The sequence below is a fragment of the Pleurodeles waltl genome, chromosome 2_2 (genome assembly GCF_031143425.1).
Source record: "Pleurodeles waltl isolate 20211129_DDA chromosome 2_2, aPleWal1.hap1.20221129, whole genome shotgun sequence".
In the NCBI taxonomy this organism is placed as follows: Eukaryota; Metazoa; Chordata; class Amphibia; order Caudata; family Salamandridae; genus Pleurodeles; species Pleurodeles waltl.
This window is the reverse complement of record NC_090439.1, coordinates 488165543-488185177: the sequence shown is the minus strand read 5'-3', so window position 1 is coordinate 488185177 and position 19635 is coordinate 488165543.

Sequence of the window (19635 nt, the reverse complement as noted above, 5' to 3'; positions counted from 1 at the left end):
CATTCAAGGACCAGCTGCCTGCACTTGCACTACCGAGGCTTCTGTGTTGGTGTAGGGGGTGCAGCGAGACTCACAAGATTGGTTGTGCACCCCCCTCTCAGAGCCAAGAACCATTGGAGTGGCATTTACGGAACCACCAGCTCAGGCTCACCACATGCGCTAGACCAAGCAGCGTCCCCAACGGCAACTCTATTACAGAGGCATTACCACAAGTCCCAGAAGCCACTGCCTAGGTAATAGTTTGACATGGCAACAGCTCATACAAAGAAAGACCATACTTTAAGGAGATGTTATCCAAGCCTTCTGGAGGCAAGGCAGGTGAAAGTTCCACCATCCCAACCAAGGTGATGGAGATAGTGGTGAGAGTCCAGTCAACCACAAATTTTGAGAGGCCCTCTTCATTTCCCTCCAGGAAGACCTGCAGACAATGAAGAAAGACCTCTTGCCAGACCCGCAAGAATTCAGTCACAAAGTAGCTGAAATGGGTGATAGAGTTTCCATCCTAGAAGAACATGGAACTGATAAGGATGAAGAAATCAAACAGTTCCAACAGGATGTCATACAGCTCTGTGAACAACAGGTTGACTTACAAGACCATAAAGAAGATCTAGAGACTTGTTCACAACAGAACAATGTATGTATACGGGGAGCCCCAAGTAATGAAGAAGGGACAGACATCGCATCTTATGTTAAGGCTCTGTTTCTCCAGATCTTCGAGACAGCACCAGAAAAGGACATTCAGCTTGATAGGACCCACAGGGTTGGTCTTCCACGTACTGAGAACTCTGGCCCAACCAACACTCTGGCTTGCGTTCACAATTTTCAACTGAAAGAGTAAATCCTCCGCAAAGCCAGAGCCACCTTTAAACATGCACTGGTAAACCTATAAGAATGATGTTTGCGCAAGCAATGGTCCCCCTGTACCAAACAACAAGTTAAAAGTTATCACCCTTAATGTAAAGGGGTTAAATAATCTGACCAAGCAATTCTATCCTACTGAGAGCAAACAGGAGTGGGCCTATGCCTGTTGCAGTAGACATACTTGCTCCCTGGAGACTGCCATAGACTTTGATCCCAGATATACCCACACCAATACTTTTCCTATGCTGATACTAAGACGGCAGGAATTGCACTACTGGCACAAATTCTGGGTGAAAGTGGCGAAAGCGTTTACCAAGGTCAGTGGGTGACTGTTGGCTTTCAGGGTGCATGTAGGGGCTATTCCCTTGTGATGGGTTCCCTCTAAACACCCAATGAGGGACAGAGAAATTCCTCAGACAGGCACAGGGGAGGTGATATCCCATCAAGGTAAGCAAGTGCTACTGGGTGGTGACCTGAATCTTGACTTTCATAATGACCTGTACAGATTGGCACACAGATTTGGGGGACCGGGGCCATTTCTACTGAGGGGGCCGATGGTGCGGGAAATGGGGTTCAAGGACCTTTGGCGTGAGCGTCATCTGCAGACTCATGACTATGCTTTTTATTCCCATGTACACAAGATATACACCTGGTTGGACCACTTTCTAGGGACCATAGAAATCCAGAATCTGCTCACAGATGTTGAAATAGAGCTTGCTGCCTATCTGACCATGCCGCAGTTTCTCTTGATCTTGTGCTCCAACCCCTGGAAATTGCCTTTCAGCCTTGGAGAATGTGAGAAACCTTCTGACAGAGGCCTACAGAGGTGGATCAAATCACTCAAGCCATCATACGCTACCTAGAATTGAATGACACCACTGACATATCCATCTCAATGCTACTTTTACACCAGGCCTTGACCAGACTGTAAACTCTGGGAAACGGAGCTCGAAGGTCACTCTCGACCAAAGAATGGGATGTTATATACTACAGGTTGCGCCACACAGAACGGAACATGACCAGCAAAATTGCAGCAACCAAAATCGCTACATACTGGTGCCTTACCGTGGTACAATTGCCCAGGGCTAACCCCACTCACAGCCCAAATTGTTGGAGGCAATGCGGATCTCCTGGGACACTGTACATTTGCTCTGGGAATGCCCTAAACGTACACAATACTGGGAGGGGGTCCTGAACAATATGGACCCACACCTAGACATACAGCTTCCCTGATTTCCCACCTATCTCCTCCTGGGTCTTCCCAATGCCCTTACCTACCCGCTCAAATTTCGACGGGATTGGCAGATTGGCATTAGGAGACGCCATGGAGAAGTTCAATCTGGTTCTTACTGCGTAGGGTGATTCCTTCTGAGAACGGTGGCATCTGTACCTGGATATCCTCTCTAAGGAGTTCTGGGAGTTGACATGCCTTAAATACTGCTGCTGCGACTACAGAGGTCCCTGCCCTGATACAGACCACAAGGGATACTTACAACATTTTAGATTGTAGGATCATGTGCCTTGTCTTCTGAAAACTGGTAATGAGTACTCCTTGGGGAGAGGGAGACTTTTTTGTGTTACTGTTATACATGTTAAGCAAATCCTGCGGTGTTGGATCGCCTCTTTTGTTGCTCTGTATACTTGCTATACAATTATGAATCTGGTGATAATAAAATGATTTGAACCATAAACAGCTGTTAAACACATTTTCTCCTATATTATAATGGTTGTGTTAGGAAAATGGAAATAGATAATTTTTAAATGGGGAGTTATGGGGGTTAAATGGCTGCTACAGACCCTGGGAATGGCATGTATCGTAGACCTCTTGGGATAATTGCCATAATTAATTCTACATGGGAGATGATGGGTGTTAAATCACTGTTGCACACACTTACAACTGTAGTGTAGTGATATGTGTTGATGAAATTAGCATATCTTTTTTTTAAATGGGGATAAACGGGATAAATGGCTGGGACATACATCAGATACGGTTATTTAGTAAATGTTGAATTTAAGTTGATATAACTGTATACTGCATAGGCAATTATGGATGTCACCTGGCCATTTAATATATTTGGGACTGTATGGGGGTAGAAGTCTATAACATATCCCAGGCTCAGTATTTTACATAGCTTTCTTGGGAGAATGCCCATTATGATTTCTACATGGGGGATGATTGGTCTTAAATGGTTATAACATGTGCCTTTCACTGTAGTGCAGTAACGTATGTTGAAGAAACAGGCATACATTTTTCTTACATTGGTATAATGTGGTTAAATGACTGGCACATATACCTCGTACTAGTATTTAGTGAATGTTGAAATTCAATGGGCATTGTTGTGTTTTGCACTGGGGATTATGGGGGCTACATGGCCATTGAATACATCTGGGACTGTAGTAGGATTGATCCAGGTACGAAATAGGGAATAGGGATTTTTGCATCGAGGATGATGGGCGCTAAATGGTTTCTACATATACTTGCCACTGTATTTTCCTGAGTACTGTAAGGAAATGGTAATAGCTATTTTACTCACAGTGGAGTATGGGCGTTAAACAGCTCTTGGACACAGTTTTCCTTATATTATGAAGACCCTGTTAGGAAAATGAGAATAGATAGTATTGACATGGGGGATGTATGTCTTGCTAAGTATTCTCTCTTGCAATGGAGTATACTTACCATCAAGATTTTTGTCCGCCCGTCAATTTTAAAAGCAGCCAGACCTTAGGTTAAATCACAGTGAAGGTTAGTCTGTGCCCGCCATGTAGAGTAAGGGCTTTTTGAATGCAGACCTCTAATTCCGTCCACCTATTTCAGCGTTTTGTATGTTTAGCTTGCAGATGTCTTGTTCTTTATTAGGATCAACAAGACAAATCGCTCCACCAACTAAGAATGGCCATGCACCACCACTCACAGAATTGGAAAATAGTTATCCATCTGTCAAAACTTTTCATGTCCTGGCCGGGTGAGGTTTCCCCTATTGAGTCAATTAAGCCACAGGTACCACTCCTGTTGGTGCTCTTCTGTCAATTCCTTTAAGTTTCAGCTTTGCAACCATACTTCCCCAGGAACCCACAGACTTTTGTTTCCCTCAAGCTCCTTAGTGTGTCATGGGAATAACGCCACTAGATTGCCAGTTGGAATCATTTATGGTCGGAACTACAATGCTGTCTGAGTTCAAACTTCTAACTTTAATTCTTGTTTGATAAAAACTTTCTTGGTACATACTTTCACTTTGGTTTATCTTGTGCCGGTCCAAGAATTTCACCTCTAGGTGCACAATATGAATGCCCCTGTTGGTCCCATTTAATCATGGCCCCACCTCCAAATACTAATCAAATAGCACTGGAGTTGTATTCTGTTATTCTTAGCTGAAATATTCAGGCAACCAGCCTGCTTTGAACACTCAAATAATTTTTTAAGGAAAATGCTTCAGACCCCAGGATACTCAATATAGAGCATCAAGGGGGTGCAGAGAGGCATAGGGCAGCAGAGGTGGTAGTTCATCCCAGGATCCAAATATGAGCTTTTTATCTGCACCAACATTAATATATGCTATTGAATCATGAATTACCGCTGCTGCTGTCATCCTCTTAAAGGGATTTAAGTGTGATTTTGTTATTTGTCATCACTACCTCCCCATGTTGGGCGTGGGTAATTTGCATGCCTGCTGCCTTCCTTGGATGTAGTAGCCATTTCTCTGACTCCCTCTCTGGAATTAAACCTTGATTTCCCCTTACTTGTGGTCACCATGGGAGGCACAAATATTAGGCAGGCTTTTAAATGTATCTTCACCATCACAGGGATGTGTGATCAGCCTGAGATTAAAAGTGGCCAGGTTATCCCAGATCGGTCTTGATCTTTAAATGCGCTCAACCCAGGAGGTCACTGCTCATCGGCATGTATTAGCTCTAGAACTACCACAGTTATCTGAATAACAGAAGGATTGATCAAAGGAGCTATAACTGATCATTAGAAACGAGGTCTCTCGTTTGCAGAGGTATGCCCCCTGTCTAAATAGGGACCACCACTCTAGTCAAAGTAAGCCAGATACACACCTTAAATTAATCTGTACTCACCCTATGGTAGCTTGGCACAGATCAGTCAGGCTTAACTTAAGACTTAAGAGGCAATGTGTAAAGTATTTGTGCAACACTTAAATTACAGTAACACAGTGAAAACCCAACAAAAAGACTCCACACCAGCTTAGAAAAATAGATTATATGTATCTGAGTAATATAAGATTCAGATGACAAAAATCCCATAAGTATTTCTCGAGTTATCTCCTTAAATACACCAGGTAATCACAGTGCTCAAGGGAGCACATTTGCTTCTTTTATAATCCGTACAGTAGTGCTTAAGGCGACATGCAGGAATTCCCTGAGGTCAGAGCCCAAACGCAGTGCTCCCTACATGATTTACCAAGTTAGTTGGCGTCCGTCCTTTGAGACGAATTTGTTCTCAATCAAACACCCAGCAGCCCACAAGCTTGCAAGGCAGCTGCAGAGCCAGGCTGGATCTTGCTGAGTTCACCATACCTTCATCTGAAGTTTTGGGGTGGCGGCCTCATGACTCCCATCACTGGGTTCGTGTGATTGAAGGAGGTGCGTCAATGGGCTGCACTCAACTAGCCTTGGGCCAGAGTTGGCAATCCATTGACAACAAGCAACATGGTGCAACAGTCCCAGTTGAGTAGGTTCCTTGTGCCTTAAAGAGGTCATGTACACTGTTGGTTCAACCAAGGTCAGTGGGCCAAGCTGATGCAGTGTCGCTGGAGAAATCCCAGTTACCAGGGTAACACTGAGGGGTCCGCACTACAAGGGCTTCCCTCAGTGCTGACAGCAAATTCTGAATATTGATTATAATCAGTGCGGGGATCTGGCCTTCACAGACAATAGTTGCATGTCAGAAGCAGAATGTGCTTTACTGATCAGTGACTCCGGGGTGTGAGGCTGTGTTGACTTTCAGATGAGTTCTGATCTTTGTCATCAACCAGCTTCTGATCTCTCGAGAGTCAAAGTTCCAAGGCAGTTTGCAAGAAGGGGAGGTCTTTGATGGCCCTGAGACTTCAGAAAACAGGAGCCAAGCCAGAAAGACCTTGGTGTCACTATGGGTTCAAATGAGATGGGTCCAGTCCTTGTCCTCAGCCAGGCAGAGATCACCAGGCAGCAGGGCAGCTCAGCAAAGCAGAGATGCAGTTCATTGGGACAATCAGTCAAGGCAAATTGGCAATCCTTGCAGCACAGCAATCTTTTCTCCAACAGAGTCCTTACCATGTCCAGCATTGATTTGCTGAGGTCTGAAAAGAGCCTTTGATGTAGAGGTTGACTTCAAAGGAACTCTCTGAGTTCACAAGGATCCCTTTCAGCCCTTTCAGTCATGTCTGCCAGGCTATCTGTGGGGGGTAATCAGTCTTTTGTTTGGGGTCCAGTCACTACCCTTTGAAGTGTGTGAGCCCCTCCCAGCCTTCCTATCCAGAAAGATCCATCAGTATGCAGATGAATGCAGATGCAATTGAGTGTCCTGGGTTTTGTCTGTCTAGACGGAATGAACAAATGTAGCTGTTACCCCACCCATTCCAGACGTGTATGGAGGCAAACTGACAGGCACACCAAGTAGTAAAAGCAGAGAAATGTTCACTTTCTAAAAGTAGCATTTCTAAAATAGTGATTTTAAATCTGACTTTATATATGATGCAGCTACTTCTTTCTGATCAGGAATTACAACTTAAACAGCTTAAACATATATTAAGGAATTCCCAATGCTGGCCTATGAGAGAAGTAGGCCTTATGGTAATGAAAAATGACTTTGGGAGTTTTTCACTACCAGGACATGTCCTGCCTTTTACTTACATAGTAACCTGCCCTATAGGTTACCAAAGGCCTACCTTAGGGGCGACTTATATGCAATAAAAGGTGAGTTTACGGCTTGTCAAGAATTTTTAAATGCCAAGGGTAAGCAGCAGTGAAACTGCACACACTGGCTCTAAAGTGACAGACCTGAGACATGTTTAAGGGATATTGAAGTGAGCGGCACAATCTGTGCTGCAGGCCCACTAGTAGCATTTAATTTACAGGCCCTGGGTATATGGTATACCGCTTCACAAGGGATTACATTTAAATATGCCAATTGTGTACACACCAATGTTACCAGGTTTAGGAGAGAAGGACATGCACGTTAGCACTGATCAACAGTGGTAAAGTGCTCAGAGTCCTAAGGCCAAAGAAAAGTTGGGGGAAGACCACTCTAAAGATGACAGGTTTAATACTTATTTATTGAGCCATTTGCAGTTTCACTATACCAACCTTGTATACTTACATGTGCACAGCTTAATCTTTAAGACAAGCATAAGGTACTTGTAGGATCAACTAGGAAGCTGCACCTGCTGGATGGGGTTGAGGGGATATGCATACCTGTCTCACACTGACATTCCCACCCCTTGGGAGCCTGCTGTATGGGGCAAGCCCCTGCCTTCTGTGACAGGTGGGTCACATGGGCACCAGTGGGCCAGGCTATCTCTACAGTGATGAAAGGGAGACGTGGGCTGAGGCACAGCCTGAGCGAGATGCAGTGGTGCCGGTGACACCCCACTGAAAGTTTGTTCTGAGCTGCTGTGGAAATGCACTGGGTAGAGGAGGGTGATGATGTGGCATGCGGTGCCCGGACCACTAGATAGCATTAGATTCCTGGTGCAATCCGACCCCTTCCTTGATGGTTCAGCCACTGGGGGGGGTGCAAGCTGCCAGGCTGCTCAGCCCTTGCTCTGCTGGAAAGGGCCTCCTCAAAAGGTAGGCCCTTTCAAGTTGGACAGTCGCTAGGGGGTAGAAGCTACTTGCATAAAACAACAGCTGAGGCTGGCTAATCAATCCATCCCTAAATGGACCAATTGGGCAGGGCAACTTGTTCAAAGATGTCAGCTTCATGCCCCTGTCTGCTTTTCATGGGGCAGGCTTTGAGGAAAGACCCTTCAGACAGGGATGATAGGCAGGCAGGAACCTGGGCCAGGGGTCTGGAGTACCAGTCCCTAATAATCTAGAAGAAGGTTACAGCTCTTTCTTGTAATCTGTGCAACTGAGTGACAGAGGGGGCCATTGTTACAAACACACCTGACCTCTTGGAGCCCAGACTGGGCTTGAAGAAGTAAATGTGCCCTCATAGGGACTTCCAGGACAGTCCAGCCATCTGTACGTGCTATAGGAAATGCACAGAGCATGATGAAATACCCAAGGTCTCTGACTGACCAGATGTCTGGGCTCAAAGGACAGATATCTGGTCACAGTATCCCTTAACAAAAAGGCTTCTGCTCACCCTTGGAGGGGACAGGGAGTCTGTGACAGGTTCTCAGAGCCCCAGCTGGGCCTCAGGTGACTTGGGCCTGACAGAGCTCTGTTCCTGGGCTCAGAGGCACCTTTACATGCTAGCCAAATTGAGGAGGGCCTCGTGGGGCCTGCAGGACCCCATCCTGGGTGCTTTGCCAAGTAGTGAGCAAGAGAAAGGAGCCCTGGGACTGGGGATACCACCCCAGGACCAGCCTGGGGCTATGACCTGGGGCCTGGTCAGAGCTTCTCCACCAAAGCCACAAGGGAAGGACTCCCTGGGCCTGCAGAATCCTGTCCTGGCCACTTTCCCAAGAGGCAATCTGGAGACCGGAGCCCAGGAAGGGGGGCTCTAGACCCAGGGGCCCAGTCAGAGCTCCTGAACGTGGGCAAAGCTCTTGAACCTGGCTGAAATGCAAAAGCCTCTCGGGGACCACAGAACCATGTCCTGAGTCCTTTGTGACACGCCAGGCGGGGCCAGAGCCCAGGACAAAAGGGGTACCCACCGCAGGCAAAGCTCTGTCCTGGGCACAGCAGAGGAATCCTCCCCATGGCCCACAGTACCACCCCTTAGGTGCTTTGCGACCTGGAGACTGGGGTAAGCAAACTGTTGTGTGTGGCTTTCACTGCTGGCCAGCCATAACTTTGATGCAGTCAGAGCTTCTCTCCTCCCCATCCTGTGCACTATCATGGAAGGCCAGAGAAAGGAGTCCAGGTCTTGATGGGCTTGCAAACCCGGGTCTGCTGCTTCAGTGAGCTTGCAGGCCCAGGTCTGGTGGTTCCCTGACACTGCGGAACCCTGTCCCATATGCTTTGTGGTTTGGAAGCCCTTATTGGGGGTGCACAATCATGTTTTTCCAACAAAGCTACCAATCTCCAAATAGTCCTAAGCACGCCTGATCAACCAGAGTACCTGAGCAAGCCTCCCTCTCCATGACCGCAGAGCACTGCCCTAGAGCTTTGCGGCAGAGGGGGCTAGAGAATGGAGCCCTGCCGGAGCTCTGACCAAAAGTACGACCATGGCTTTCATCCATGCCAGAGGATGAGGAAAGGACTTCTCGGCCCTGCCTCTTCCCCTTTGCTCTTGTGGTGGGGGGTGTATGGTGAAGAATGGTCAGCTTTGTGCTCCGCCTGCAGATGGTACCTCCTGGGTGGTGCGGGACATCAACAATCCCTGCTTGCAAGACCAGGTCCAGGCATCTTCTGAGGAATTTTCAGACCTCTCCTGGGATTGTGTTCCATATTGGTGTCCTGGGGAAGGGAGGCGCTAGTCGTTCATTCAGGAATGGTCTCTGTTCTAGGCCCAAACCAAGTAGAGGAGCAAGAGAGTGCCCCCCGGTCGGCAGGCACACTGCCCTGGGAGTGCCCCCCGGTCGGCAGGCACACTGCCCTGGGTAGTGACTGCTGCCTCCATACTGCTGCCTCCATACTGTGGGTGCTGCCTTGGGTGGGTGCCTTCCACCTTCCTGGAGTCCAGGCCTGGAGAGGCAAGGAGGGTTAAGCCAAGCCCACGCCAAACCTCTCCCTTTGGACCTGCCCTGGAAGCTGATTTTTGTTGTCAATTAAGCCCCCACAATAAAAAACTCAGAAAGGACAAAAGTCAGAGTTAGCCTCCAGGCCTTCCTGCCACCTGGTCGGCCAGCCTGCCAGCCATCTGGTTGGCCATCTAGCAAGTGATCTGTTCGGCCAGCCCAGTGACCAGATGGCCCGGCCCATTAGAGAGACCCAGATGTCAGGCACACAGCAGACCAACAATGAAAAGAGTGGCGAGTGGCTGTGCATTCTGAAGCAAGCACTCAGGAGACTACTTTCCTTCTGGTGACTCCTCCGGGGTGGGGAGGAGGGATTTTGCCCTGGCCATCTGGTCACCCTGCTGGCCTGTAAGGGATCATGCCCCTGTCCCAGCACCCAGCAGTGCAGGTTGGGAGGCACCTGTGCTGGGTGGCACGTTGTTGAAGTGGCCTCCTGAAGGCCTGTGTCCTCTCTATCCCTGTTTGGTGGAAAAGGGATCCTCAGATGTAGGTGGGGCATGAGTGCACGTGGACAGAGGCAAAAGCTTGGCTCAGATAATTACTTTCAATACTTCACAGCAGATAGCTGCTCTGCTACTTACAAACCCCTTACTCAGAATCAGGTAATCTACAAATGATTTAGCAACGGGTGCCCCACAAAAATGCAGTGCGCTTAGGACGATGGAGGAAGACCTCTTCTACCCACGTTTTGTTCCCCAAATGAGCAGCCCTATGCACAGACTATCTCAGGCCAACCTAGGCTCTATGGCACTGTGGTATCTTTATGATTTGGGGGGATTCTGACTTAGAAGTATGCAGTCATAATATCACAGATGGTAGCTTCACTACATTGGCTCTTCAGCCAAGCACATACACCAAATGTCTGGACAAGTGGCTCCTCATGTACTGATCGGGATTACTATTACAATAGCACATGACTAGGATAAAACTAACCTGTCTCATAGTGGACTAAACCCAGCTCATGTTCCCTATTAATAGATGTACAACCCAACGCTTGCTGAAGTCTTGTTCACAATGATAGGAACTGCTGACATCAAAGAATCAAAATGTGGCATCACTATGAATGCTTGGCCACCACAAGCCAGTTATCCTTGTGGTAACTTTTCTGACACCTACTGCTTGAACGCAAAATGTCAGAAGGATCATGAAACTCTGCTTCTATCGCCAGCATTCATACTGAAAATTGAGTTGGATTCTCTTGGTCTGCACCATTTCCAAGTCATTTGCTAGGGACTGGCTGATGCAGAACGCTGCCTCGTGGCCCAGGGAGGAAAATGGGGAGAGGCAACCACTGTAGCTGGGGCAATCCACAGGAAGGGTCCAGCTCATGTCCAGAGTCAGAACAACCCTCTAGGGCAGTGTGTTGTCCAGCTGCTGCCCAGCCTCAGACCGACTGACCCAGCCCTTAAGGGCCAATCTTTATCCCGAAGTTATTGATCTGACCTGCCAATTTCCCTTACCCACATTGTTTCAATATTCCAGAGGCTGTTTACCTTGAAGAACTCCTGCATATGTGGATATGGCCCAGCATGAGATTTACACCATCACAACTGGACTTTCAAGGACTAGCGAGAGCTCACCGGACACCAATGGAGGCATGTTGCTTTCCACGGCTCAGGCTTCTGTCTCGGGGTGAACCTATTCTGGAGCACCTGCCCTTCACAAAGAAAAGAGAACTCCACCCAGGGCTCACATCAGCTTCTCCAGGATCATTTGAGTCACCACACTTCACACCGCAAGGGCACCTGATTCCACAACTCTGGGATGAGGATCTGAACCCAATTCCCTTTTGATCTGCTGAGGGCAACAGAGGCCATTGACCTTGACTTTCGAATGGTCCCCACCCACCTCTTAGGAACAACTCACCAATCTCCAACTGCTGTTCACATGGAGCTCTTCTCCAATTCAGACTTCAAAGTTTTCATATGAATGTTTGTTACTACCACCAAGATCTGCACCTTTGGTGCTCAACCTGGGCCCACGGCCCAAACTTCCATGAGCACTACAGTGTCCCTCATACTCATCGTGGGTTAGGCCCTGCGGCTCTCAGCACCAGCAAATGCCAGGATTAGGGCTGATGCTCCAGTACCATCCATTTTCAGGGCTAGTTGATTCGTCAGGTGAATTATTATACACTCCTTAGCAGCTTGCGACCTCCATGGCCATCATCCTGCTGTCTATATCAATCAACAACATTTTTGGGTTCTGATGAGCGATGGCATCTGGCTTCTTAGCCCAGCATTCAGTTCATCCTGCTATACCAGTTATGCTTGCCAAAAGTGGCCCACTAGGCACTTGCATTTGATCCCAGCTCCACACCAGCAAGCCAGGTTTCTGATCCATTAAGATTCTGAGAATGGGTTAAGATTGTTTTGATCTCTAAGCACACTTTACTAGATAAAACTGAGGTTTCTGAGTGTCAGCTATCCTGAGGGAAGTTTCAGAGGAAACCAGCTAGTTCAATTAATATTTTGTCCCTTTACCAAAGTTGGACGCTCAGTTTGAATGTAAGGACTGCTACAAACGTCCTCCAGAGTTTCCTCTGGCTTCACCCTGCCCAATCATAGTTCAACATCTTTCAGGTTCTATCACACACGCTCATGCTCCACCTCCTGATGGCATGGATGAAATGGACCATGTTGGAAAATGGGTTATTGGTAGGGCAGGTAGGTACCTACACCTAGCAACAAGCCACAAACCTCCACAAAAGTACAGTTAGGTCTCAGTAAATTAATCCCAGCTCTACCCTTGGTAGCTTGGCATCGAGCGTCAAGGCTTAACTTAGGAGACAAAGTGTAAAGCATTCAAATATCACAAAACAGTAATTAAATAAAACACAGGAAACATTTTAAAAATCCAAAACCAATTTATAAAAATAGCTTATATTTTTATCTTTAAAATGACACAAAAACAATTAAAATCGGTTCAGGGGAACCGGAGATATGAATTTTTAAAGTATTATTATTTTCTAGCGCTTAGAAACAAAAAGCGCCAATCGGGTCATCTGGTTGCACCAGGACCGGGGCAAAGTCAAACTTTCAGGCCGACCGCGATGGAGCCCTGCTCGGCTACAAGTCGCGGGAGGCCTCGGTTAAAAAGTTACCTTCTGACTTAGTCTCTTTTTTGATGTTTTTCTTCCCCGGGACGAACCTGCCAGTTGAATCCGACCTCCTGGAGCCCTTGTCCGGATACGCGAAGTCGGTTTCCTCGGTGGTGATTTTTACCTTCGGACTTAGTCGTTTTTTCGAGATGAAAATCCTTCGACCAGGGTAAACCTGGATCTTGATCCGACGTCCGTGGAGCCCTTCTCGGATTCGATGGCTGGGAGGTCCCGGTCAACTTTTTACCTTCGGACTTAGTCTCTTTTTTGGATGTTTTTCTTTACCGGGACGAACCACGAAGTCAGGCCGGGTCGCGGTTGAGGCAAGCCGGCTAGAATTTCCGCGTCGGGTCGGTCACTTTATGGAGCTTTTTTTCAAAAATTCTCCAATCTTTTCCAAACTTCTGGGGCTTCACCCAGATGTTCTTTCAAGGTTCTTTTGGGGTCCACAGCTCACCCCAAGGGTCCAGAAGTTCTGTGATGGTCCTTGGGAAGTGCGGACTTCAACTCCCAGAATGCACCTGGCGCAAACTCCTTTTTGGCCACTGGACAGTGGTCAGCTGGTCACTTTTTCAGGAGTTGGTGCAGGGGACTCTGGATAGCAATTTTTCACCTGTAGCAAACAGGGAGTCCCTCCTTGAACCAGTTGAAGCCAGGCAAAGTCCTTCTTGTGGTGAAGCCCAAGTGTGCAGCTGGTGCAGTCTTTCTGAGTGCAGGGTCCAGGTGCAGGCCAGGGGTCCAGCAGGGCAGTCCTTCTTCTCCTTGTAGTTCCTTCTTCTTGAAATTTGGTGGGGATCTGAGGCGTGGGTGCAGGTCTGCCAGTTTTATCCTTGCTCCTGGGTGAAAAGCAGGGGGGCCCTGGTCCTCCAATCAGGGACAGGGTCGTCCCCCTGTGATGACCACTTCCTGGGAAGTGTGGCAAAAATCCATCCCAGAAGGCAATAGTCTCTAAAAATCCAAAATGGATGAATCTGATTTTTGGAGGAGAGATCTGGCTGAGCCCACCAACTGGTGTGGCTAAAAATCATAAACACACCCCTCTCCTGCCCTCTCCTAATCTAATCAAGGGGGCACCTAGCTGTCTGGGGTTGCAGGATGTGGGGGTGTTGCTGGGTGCTCCAGATGTCCTTCTCTGCCTTTGAAGACCAGTTTGGCAGCCCTCCCCCTTCCTGCTTCCCCATCTGCTGAGGGGAGATTCTCTCCCCCAAGCACATTCCTTTGTGTAAAGCCAGGCCACTTCACACCTCATTAAAGTGGCCTGGCAGAAGCTGCTGCAGGCTGGCCAATCAGACCACAGCAGCAAAAACAATGCAGAGCTGAAATTGGCAACTTTTTAGGTAAAGTCTAAACTTTTTACCTGCACTAGTTATATTAAATCCAACAACTGGAAGTTGTGGGATTTATTATAACAATCAATTTGATACCAAATTCTTGGTATGTAACATTTAAGGAGACTTTAAAATTTAAAATAAAGTCTGCCCATTCTAGCCTATGAAGGCCATTTACTTCAATGAGGGAAAAACTAATTTGGCTGTTTTTACCTCACCAGGGCTTATAAATCTATTTTTATAAAGTCCCTGCTTATAGTTACATGGCACCCAGCCCTAGGGGCACATAGGGCACACCTTAGGGGTGACTTATATGTAAAAATAAGGTAGTTTAAAACTTTGGAAGCACCTTTAATTCCAAAGTCGAATTTGCATATAACTTTAATTTAAAAGCAGCCAGCAAGGCAGGCTTGCTTTTAAAATGACACTGGGCACCTCAGCAATGCACCTAGGTGTGCACCACCTATGCTGTGGTCCCTAAACCTACATGCCCTACCATATACTAGGGACTTATAGGTAGGTTAACTTAGCCAATTATAATTAGCCTAATTTGCATATCCATTTTACACAGAGCACTGGCCCTGGGACTGGTAAGCAGTACCCAGGGCACAGCCAAGAGTCAGTAACCACCAGTACCTATCCAGAAAGAGTGGGGGTGATCAGGCAAAAAAAAGGACTTTCCTACACTGCCCCCCCCCAGATGAAAGGTGATGGGTACTAACCTACACCCTGGTAGTCCTCATCAGCTAAGTGGAAAAACCTGGAAAGGCCATCTGCATTGGCATGAGCAGTCCCAGGTCTGTGCTCCACTGTGAAGTCCATCCCCTGTAGGGAAATGGACCACCGTAACAGTTTTGGGTTCTCCCCCTCATCTGCATCAACCATCTGAGAGGTCTGTGGTCAGTTTGTACACGGAAGTGAGTGCCAAACAAGTAAGGCCTCAACTTCTTCAGGGACCAAACCACAGCAAAGGCCTCCCTCTCAATGGCACTCCATTTTTTCTCTCTGGGGAGTAGTCGCCTGCTGATGAAGGCAACTGGGTGATCATGGCCCTCTTCATTAACTTGTGCTAACACTGCCCCAATCCCTTCCTCTGAAGCATCTGTTTGCACTACAAACTCCTTGCTATAGTCAGGGGCCAGTAACACTGGTGCTGAACACATAGCCTGTTTTAGGGTGTCAAAAGCTTTCTGACACTCTGGGGTCCAAATGACCTTCTTGGGTTGTTTCTTGGAGGTAAGCTCAGTCAGAGGGGCCACTATGGTCCCAAAATTCTGAACAAACCTCCTGTAATACCCAGTCAGGCCAAGAAAGGCCCTGACCTGAGTCTGGGTTTTTGGAGCCCCCCAATCCAGGATAGTCTGGATTTTGGGCTGGAGAGGTTGTACATGGCCTCCACCAACAAGGTGGCCCAGGTACACAACAGAACTTTGCCCTATCTGGCACTTGCTTGCCTTGATAGTCAGGCCTGCTTGAAGCAGGGCCTGAAGCACTTCCTTCAGGTGGACCAGGTGGTCCCTCCAGGTGGAACTAAATACAGCTATATCATCCAGTTAAGCTGCACTAAAAGATTCCAACCCAGATAGGACTCTATTCACCAACCGTTGGAAGGTGGCAGGAGCATTTTTCATCCCAAAGGGCATCACCTTGAACTGAAAGTGGCCCTCTGGTGTGGAAAATGCTGACCTCTCCTTAGCTCTTGGACTTAAGGCAATCTGCCAATATCCTGAGGTCAGATCAAATGTGCTCAGGAATTTGGCAGCCCCCAACCTGTCAATGAGCTCATCAGCTCTAGGTATGGGGTGAGCATCAGTCCTAGTGACTGCATTTAGACCTCTGTAGTCCACACAGAATCTTAATTCTTTCTTCCCACCTTGGGGATTAGCTTTGGGCACCAGTACCACTGGACTGGACCAAGGACTATCAGAGGGCTCAATTACCTTCAGGTCCAACATCTTAGCCACTTCAGCTTTGATGTTGGCCTTGACCTGGTCAGACAGCCTGTACAGCTTGTTCTTGACAGGCAAGCTGTCACCAGTGTCAACATCATGGACACACCAATTGGTGAGTCCAGGGGTCAGGGAGAACAGACTAGCAAACTGTCCCAAGACTTGCTTACAGTCTTGTTGTTGCTGATCTGTCAGTTTGGGAGAGAGTACCACTCCCTCCACTGACCCATCTTTTTCCTTTGAGGACAGGAGGTCTGGCAGAGGTTCACCCTCCTCCTCCTTCCCTTCATCAGTGACCATCAGCATGGTCATGTCTGCCCTGTCCTGGTGGGGTTTCATCCTATTAACATGCAGGATCCTGTGAGGATTCCTGGGGGTGCCAAGGTCCACCAAGTAGGTGACCTCACCTTTTTTCTCTAGGATTGGATAGGGCCCAGTCCATTTGGCCTGTAGTGCCCTAGGAGCCATGGGCTCCAAAACCCACACCAGCTGTCCTGGGTGATACTCAGGCATGGTAGCCTTTTGATCATGCCAGAGCTTCATGAGCTCCTGACTGGCCTCCAGGTTCCTGCTTGCCTTCTTCATATACTCAGCCATGCGAGACCGCAGGCCTAGTACATAATCCAGCACATTCTCCTTGGCTTCCTTGAGAGGCTTTTCCCAAGACTCTCTCACCAAGCACAATGGGCCTCTTACAGGGTGCCCAAACAGTAACTCAAAGGGGCTGAATCCAACCCCCTTCTGTGGCACCTCCCTGTAGGCAAACAGCAGGCATGGGAGGAGGACATCCCATCTCCTCCTGAGTTTGTCAGACAAACCCATGATCATGCCCTTCAGGGTCTTATTGAATCTTTCCACCAGACCATTGGTCTGTGGATGGTAGGGTGTGCTGAACTTATAAGTAACACCACACTCCTCCCACATGGCTTTCAGATAGGCTGACATAAAGTTTGTGCCCCTATCTGAGACCACCTCCTTTGGGAATCCCACTCTGGTGAACACACCAAGTAGGGCCCTAGCCACTGTGGGTGCAGTGATTGTCCGGAGGGGTATTGCCTCAGGGTACCTGGTGGCATGGTCCACTACCACCACAATGTACCTGTTACCTGAAGCAGTTGGTGGGTCTAGGGGACCAACAATGTCAATCCCCACCCTCTCAAAGGGAGTCCCAACCACTGGCAGTGGAATTAAGGGAGCCTTTGGCTTGCCCCCTGTCTTGCCACTGGCTTGACAGGTGACACAGGAGCTGCAAAACTCCCTGACTTTTTCTGACATTTCAGGCCAAAAAAAATGGTTGACCAGCCTGTTCCAGGTCTTGGTCTGTCCCAAATGACCAGCTAAGGGGATATCATGGCTTAAGGTAAGGAGGAATTCTCTATACTTTTGGGGGACCACTACTCTCCTAGTAGCCCCTTCTTTGAGGGTCCTAGCCTCAGTGTAGAGAACTCCATCCTCCCAGTAAACCTTGTGGGTACCACTGGTATCCCCTTGTTCTTGCCTGGCAGCAGTCTGTCTCAGGCCCTCAAGAGTGGGACACTCTCTTTGTCCCTGGCACAAATCTTCTCTGGTGGGCCCACCTGCCCCTTGCAGTTCTGCCAAGTCAGGCAGAGTTTGCAGGGAAGGTGTCCCTCCCTCAGAGTTCAGATCCTCCCCCTCAGGGTTGGATTCTTCCTGACCCTCTGTACTTGTTGGGGCTGGTAAGCCAGACCCAGTGCCCTTTCTCTTCTTCTTGGAGGCTTGGCCCATTGTTCCAGGGTCCAAGTGTCCAGCATTTCCCTGTTGTGCTGCCTGTGACCTGGTCACAGCACACACCCATTCAGGGAGATCCAGCATCTTTGCATGGACCCTTCTCTCCACTTCTGACCATTCAGATGCTTCAAGATCATTTCCCAGCAGACACTCTACTGGGAGGGCAGGAGCTACAGCTACTTTTTTAGGGCCAGTCACACCTCCCCATTCCAGACTCACCATAGCCATGGGATGGAGTTTGGTTCTGGTATCTGCATAAGTCACCTGGTGGAAGACACCAGGTAAGACCTGCTCTGGAGAAACCAGCTTTTCTGCAACCATTGTCACACTGGCTCCTGTATCTCTCAGAGCTTCCACTTCAGTCCCATTGACTTTAGGCCTCTGCCTATACCTCTGCATGATGGGAGGTAAGGTGGCCATAGTTGCAATGTCCACCCCACCCACGGATACTAAGGTGACTTCAGTGTACCCTGATTCCACCCCTGGGCCAACTTCCACCCCCAACCCTACACTAGCAATCCCCTGGGATTGCCCACCAGTGGGGGGCTTCTTGGTGCAGATAGCATCTCCTCTTTTATGTCCTGGCTGATAACAGTCAAAACACTTGCCGGCCTTAGCAAGCTCCTGAAACTTTCCTGCTTTAGCAGGATCAAAATTCTTTCCCTGATACCCTTTCCCTTTAAAAGTGAATTGGCTCGGGGCTCCCCCTCCCTGAGAAGTTTTTGGGGACTCTTGTGAGGACTCTTTGGGTTTTTTGTCATCTTTCCCCTGGTTCTTCCCCTGAGAAGAACCATGTCCTCCCTTTTTCTGATCACCCCCTGGGGGTCTCTGGTTAACCCTAGTTCTTAACCAGTCATCTGCTGCCTCCCCCAGCTCTCTGGGGTTGGTCAACCTAGAGTCTACTAGATACTGGCGGAGCCTCTCTTGGACACAATTAGTTAGAAGGTGCTCCCTCATAATCAGATTGTACAGCCCCTCAAAGGTACTTACCCTGTTGCCCTGTATCCAGCCCTCCAGTGCTTTTACTGAAATGTCCACAAAGTCCACCCAGGACTGGGTGCTTGTCTTTTGGGTGTCCCTAAACTTAAGCCTATACTGCTCTGGGGTTAGACCAAACTTTTTAGTCAAGCAACTCTTCATACTGGGGTATGAGTCTGCATCCTCCCCACTCATGGTTAGGAGCCTATCCCTCCCAGAGTTGGGAACTAACTCCCAAAGGAGTGAACCCCAGTACTGAGGCTTGACTTTCCTCATCTGGAGGGCCCTCTCAAAGGCCCCCAGCCACTTATCTATGTCATCCCCCTCCACATAGGCAGGAACCACCCCTTTGGGTAATCTGGGGGCAAAACCCCCACCCAGGGACACCTCAGTTTCTTTCTCGCTGCTTCCATCTTTTTTTTCTTTGCTTGCCCACTTTTTCTTTTCTAGGGCAAGCTTCTCTGCCTCCAAAGCTATGTAGGCTAGCTGGGCTTCCAGCTCTCTTTCCCTGATGGATGGGTTCTCTCCTCCTGAAAGGACCCTCTTCCTACCACTAGCTTTGGGTCTGCCCCTAGTGACTGTGTCCAGTGAGGACCGTTCCTCCTCTTCCTCACTTGGGGTCTGATGCCTTTCCTCCCCTGAGTGGTTAGAGTTAGCATCATCCTCTTTTGGTTCCTCCTCTGGAGCTTCCTCTGTCTCTACCTCTTGGGCCTCAGCCCATGCTGTCAGGGATTTAATCAGGATTTCCTTCCTGAGATTAGTGGTTGCAGGCAACCCCCTCTCAATACACAACCCCCTAAGCTGGACTACTGTCAGTGTGGGTA